The following is a 6,403-nucleotide window of genomic DNA, read 5'->3' as shown; positions in this document are numbered from 1 at the left end:
AGACACCCAAAATCCTAGCCCCTCTTGAAGGATTGATGGATCCTTGAGAACAAATCAATGGAGGAAAGAAGCTTGGGGAAGAAGAATACACAAAACCGAAATGAGGGGGGAAGAGTTCGGTTTTGGGAGCTAAGTAAGAGGGGGAATCTTCTTTGAAATTTTGAAAAGAGGGGGGAAAACAAAAGGGGTAATAGAACCAAAACAAGGGAAAGGTAAACAACCAAGAAAGAGAAAAAGACAAAAGGGGAGAGGGGGTGTCTCGGCCCCAAAACCGAGACACCCTAGGGTGTCTCGGCCTTGGCCGAGACACCCCAAGGTGTCTCGGCCAAAGGCGAGACACCCCCGGGTGTTCGAGACACCCCAAGGTGTCTCGGCCAAGGGCGAGACACCCCCGGGTGTTTCGGGTCCTATTTTGTCCTCATACGCCTGTTTTGAACCCGAATACGCCCGTTTTCGTTGATTATTTGGATGCTTTGATGAAAATCAACACCAATCAACATTCGATGCACGAAACCCTAAGGGTCAACGCCGGTCAACGCGTAGCCCTAGGTCAACGCCAGTCAACGCGTTGCGACAAAAGTCAACGTTCGACGATTCGAAACCCTAAGGGTCTACGCCGGTCAACGCGTAAACCTAGGTCAACGCCAGTCAACGCGTTGCAACAAAAGTCAATGTTTGACGATTCGAAACCCTAAGGGTCCATGCCGGTCAACGCGTAACCCTAGGTCAACGACAGTCAACGCGTTGCAACAAAAGTCAATGTTTGACGATTCAAAACCCTAAGGGTAGACGCCGGTCAACGCGTAACCCTAGGTCAACGCCAGTCAACGCGTTGCGTCAAAAAGTCAACGTGCAGTGATCCGAAACCCCAGGTCAACACGATGTGACAGGGATAGTAAGTTCAAAAGTCAACTCAATGACACGAGCCAAACTCAATTCACCAGCTGTAGACTCGAGATTCCAACGACGGCCAGGCGATAAACGCAGCGCCGGAAAAAACTTCGGTTATTCGTCAAAGCATCGGATAAACCGAAAATCGAAGGAGCCGAGAGTTGAAGCTAACCACAGGTCCCTTATGCCGACTGAAGGCCGGACCAATCATATCCAAAGCATTCCGGTCTCTTCTATAAAAGAAACGAGGCCGGAACGCTTTGGAGGGGGTATCTGTAGGCATCAAAAATTGCCGATAGGTCCCCACGAACAGCTCAGTGTTAGGGAATGACGATGAACGTCACTACCCGGTTCACAAGAGTCCAATTGACGTCGGTGAGCGCCTGAAGTGAATCGACGAGCTACGTGAGCCGACAGAGTTTCAGAACAACGGGGATACGGACTGACCGAGAACCCCGCAACCGCTGCAAAAGGAGCAACACCCGTCATGTCCTGATCATCACACTGATAATCCAACCATGGGGGCTAACAGAGCTCTTCGTCGGAATTCCAACGCATCCGAAATCAACTAAATCCGAGTTTGGACGACGAATCAACGGCAAACACACCCGGAAAGGCCTCGGACTGAACTGGGGCACCCGGGGGTGTCTTGGCAAGCTCGAAACACCCGAGGGGTGTCTTGGCAAAACCAAGACACCCAAGGGGTGTCTCGGCCGCCGAGACACCCCAAGGGGGTGTCCTCATCATTTCAGCCCCCCCCCCCTCTCTTGGTTTGCTATAAATAGCCCCCTTAGGCCTTCATTTGAGGGGGATCCTGATTTAGCTCTTGATTTTTTTGGTGGCCTTGGAGTTTTGGATCTGATTTGAGAGAGGGAGAGGAGGATTTCTTGGAGAGAGCCTAGGCGAAGCCCTGCCGGAGCAAGGAGTGTTCGAGCCTTCTGCAGCAAAAGGGTCTTCTTCTTCCTTCCCCCTTCTCTTCTCCTTAGTATTGGCCTTCAGCGTTAATACTAAGAAGAGCTAGTGTCTCACTTTAGCCGAGATATAAGCTTCATAGCTTCTCGATCCCACGCGGGTCGACGAAGTTCGGTTTCTAAATCCCCTCGCGGATAGACGAAACTCTGTCCGATTTTCTCGGAACGGATCTGACCTACCGGTGGTCCACGGATATTGACGTCCCCGTCACAGGCTAAAGACCCACACAAGCGAGACCGCACCAAAACGGGATCTCGTGTTTATTTTCGATAAAGTTGTAATTTTTGTTTTATTGCACGAGGAGGTCTTATAAAAAGACCGACTTTTTTATCGATTCTTGTTGTAACGATTGAAGTTGTAACAGATCCAAAAGCAATGAAAACAGCAATTTTTCCCGAAAACACATAATAAAATCAAGAAAGAAGAAAAGCACTCAGCTCTTGCCTACTGCTGTAATCAGAAAGAAATGAGGAGAAGTAACATGACTTACTTCCAGACAATACAATCAATAGCAGCTTTATATTTGGTTTTTCTTGATGTCACTTGGAAACTTGTCTTTGCTGTTTGTTTTGGTACTAGAACCTTCACCGCAACTCCCAGTGCAAACATTTTAGCACCAAAGACACTCTTTACCTATAAAGTAACACATGAAGATCAAATTGAAAATATAAGTAAAGAAACTGGTATCAACTGAAGAAGAAATTAGCTCTTAGCAAAATAACAAATTAAAAAAATATGTCAGCATGAAATCACCATGACAGCCAGAAATAAATATCAAATTTAAAAAAAAATCAGGGTTATCCCAATTTCAATCTAGGCATTTGACCAGAAAAAAAGCAGCAGCAGAATGTTAAATCATCCATATGCATGTTTCTCTAGCAGGACAAATAGAGACGCAAACCACATAAATCATCCATATGCATGTTTCTCTAGCAGGACAAATAGAGACGCAAACCACATGTTAAATCATTAGTATCATGGAAGGTTCATGCTTCATAAAAACGCAAACCACATGTTAAATCATTAGTATCATGGAAGGTTCATGCTTCATAAAATTATATGTGAAGAGTGATGTTATCTGTAATTTATCCTTCTAAAATGACAATACAGGTGAGCTAGGTGCCACTAAATTAGTTGAAGGGTGCTAGTTAAATGTCGTTAGTTGCTTTGTTGCTAGTAAAATGAGTGGTTAGATCAATTTGGTTAGCCCTAATCAAAATATACAGATCTAAGTAAATCTAGTTCTTTCATCTTCTATGCATCAATGTCAATCCATGTAACATGTAAGCAGGATGAGGTGATACTCCAATATTCAATTTCTCGTCTTTGTTAACTGAACTATTCCAACTTGCATTAATAGAGAATTGCCATGAACAGTTTTTTCAAATTGTCAACTGAACTAATCTAAATTAAATTTAATTAAACCAGCTAGTCTAGTTATTTCTTATTCTTCTGCAAATGGAACTGTAGAACAAAAAACTAGAAGGCCAATTTTTCACCTCAATAGTAACGGGAGCCAAACACTATACACTAAGCATTCCACTCAAAGTTATGTAGTCAACCTCATTTAAATACTCAATCTCATTACTCCAAAATTGGCCCAACTCTTCATAGTTTGTATTTCTATGCCATATATTTTTTTGTAGAAACTCGAAACAAATTATGCCTTGGTTACAAAATGTGCGCTAAAATCCAACATAACACGAACAAACTAAGTTAACCTTATTTAACATATCAGCCAATCAAAGAAATTGTCCACCTTGACAAATTTACTTCATCAAAGCACGATGCGACACTAGCACAAAAGCAATCTTAATTGTAAGAAAGGTTAAAAGATTTACTTCATCAATTCAAATTCACCATCCAGAGGCGCACAAAGCTGACTGTCTTTTCTGAGTTGAACCTCGTCAGATTTACACACTGATGAAAAGTGACATCATCAAGTTCAATGGTCTTGTCACCGGGGAAAGGGGGAAAATTGTTAGTTTACTCTAAACTATCATGCTAAAGAATCAAAGAAGCTAGTAAATCCTGATAGAAGAGAACAAGACGTTAAGCACAATTCAATAATGTGTTGGAATTTTGCAAGAATTGGAAGCATGCTAGAATTGGAATACTTGTGATCCATGCAAGAAGCAGCAAGAAAGACGCCATTTGAACCTTGAGATAGAGAATATATCTCATGCAATACCTGATTGTTCTCCATGAGTATTTTTGGAACTAGACTTGCACCTCAAGTCACAAACGGAATACTAATATTACTTTAATAAGCTTCTATATCTTGATATCATAAGCTTCAATATACTGATAGCATGCTCATAGAGGTTGCAATTTGCATCAAAGTTTATTTCAAGCCACTACAATCATCACCCATGAGACTTATAATCTTGGCATACTATTCCATTGGTTCATCAGTAACTACTACTAATGGAAATTTATAAGCTAGTACACCATACAATCAAAGTCAAATAGTCGCATATATTTTCTCAAAAATGACAATTGCAATTTATGCAACAAGTTATAGCTATATATAGTTACCACCATAATGCATCAAGTGGACCAATTCTATTTGACTAAAACTTCATATATAAGGAGTGAAAAGCCACATTAACCAGTTTCTTGCCACAACAATCACGATGTGCAATTTGCTTTCCAAGAAACCTAACTTAGCAGAATGTAATATTTCTCTTACCATGATTAGCCAATAAATTGTTAGCCATTAATGAAAAGCAGGTTACAGATTAGTAATCACATTTTTGGAACATTTTTAGACGCTAGCAATCGTATTGGCTATCACAAAGTACCTGCAACATTTTTGAAAAAAACTATGAGAAAGTTGAGGTCTCCATGACATGGAATTATCTAATCACTTGCACAACAAGAGGGAAAAAATCACTTGTCTAAACTTAAAAAGAGTTCTATTTAATATGCATTGCATATTACTTATAAGCAAGTTAAAAATGACAAATATTAGTCTGATCCCTTACTACATAAACGAACTGCAAGAGGTTGTCTTAACAACATTGATGCGTGATATTATCAATTAGTCATCAGTCAACTTAAACTAATGGTAACCTTTGATAATATACTGAATCCAAAGATCCTCTTTCTTAAAAACTTTGCACAAGGAACTTACACAAAGGCAGGGGTCTGGTTGAACTTGGCAATCAGAGTTTGATAGAGAGGGGTGGTGCCCACAATGGCGACGGCGGTGGTCTTGGTCTGCTTGTTGAGACCCATATGCGACTATGTGCAAGACCAACCTCCCAATGAGACAAAAACCTGCACAAATCAACTCTTGTTACATGCTTAGCTTACAAATGCGGCATTCAAGTGACCTACAATTTCAGTCTTAAGGTATAGACAAGATTGATTGCTGCCAAAGTCCAAATGGATAACAATAAAGAGTGAACATACCATTTATGCCGATCTTTATTTTCCCACCACTCGATGATCTTAAACAACAAAATAAAGTCAAATAGCAGTAAAGCTCTTACGCCAAATAAGGGAAACAAATAAGGGAAATAGACTCACATACCTTCCAATGTAGAGGAGGACAAACAGCAGCAGCGATGGAGGAGTGGCAAGAAAAACCGGTCGGAAAACAACTGCAGGAGGAGGAGAAGGTCAAAGTGGTGATTAGGTTTTTGAGGGAAAAGGGGGGTGGGGGATCACGTTAGGGTTTTCACCGAAGAGGAGGAGGGAGCGACAGCTTCGAGCGGCGGCAACAACAATGTCCAATCGAGTAGAAGATGATGAATTAGGGTTTTTTGGGGAGAGGAGGCAGTGGCGAGAGAGCTCCAACGACGACGACTAGAGGAGGAGGCGACGATAGAGCTCCGACGACAACGAGAGGAGGAGGGCGGCGCTAGTTTTGGCGAGAGAGAGGGAGGGAGGGCGCCGTTGGTGCTGATAAAACTAGCCCCAATGGTTCCTACCACCCGTTGAGGCTGCTCCTATTTGTACTAGTGAAATGTGTCATCCCTTGCATATTACTTGGCTCTTGTAACACAGAATTAGAGCTCACATTAAGATTAGTCGAACCATCAAATAAATGTGTGCCATCCATCTGCAAAAATAAATAGCAACTATCATTCAAAAAAATTATCCAAGTAACATATTTGCAATTGAGACAAAAATTGGGCTCCAGTATTACCATCTCTTTTTTCTTATGCACAAAATTGTCATCCAAGTGGTCTCCAAACCATTCCATACTTTTTATGCCTCCAATCAAATTAAGAGCACAACTTAATCATGAGCATAGACCTTTCATCCACAAACTCTGTTTGATCTAAAAGATGGACTAAAACTAAAAAATAACTTATTCACGTTCAAAGGTATTTGAACCAGAAGAAAAACAATCCAAAAATATAAAAGAAATTTGAATTTTCAATTAAAATTCTCGAAATTTATATAGATAATTGAGCATTATGAAAGCATTTTAATAGATAAAGCTTGTGATTATTCAGCGTAGGACATCCAAAATTTTTAAGAACATCTAGAGATAAGATCATTTCTGTCCAAACTTATACACCTTTTA

Source organism: Asparagus officinalis, chromosome 2 (genome assembly GCF_001876935.1).
Source record: "Asparagus officinalis chromosome 2, Aspof.V1, whole genome shotgun sequence".
Taxonomy (NCBI): domain Eukaryota; kingdom Viridiplantae; phylum Streptophyta; class Magnoliopsida; order Asparagales; family Asparagaceae; genus Asparagus; species Asparagus officinalis.
The sequence above is the reverse complement of the archived record's forward strand: the minus strand, read 5'-3'. Positions refer to the sequence as shown.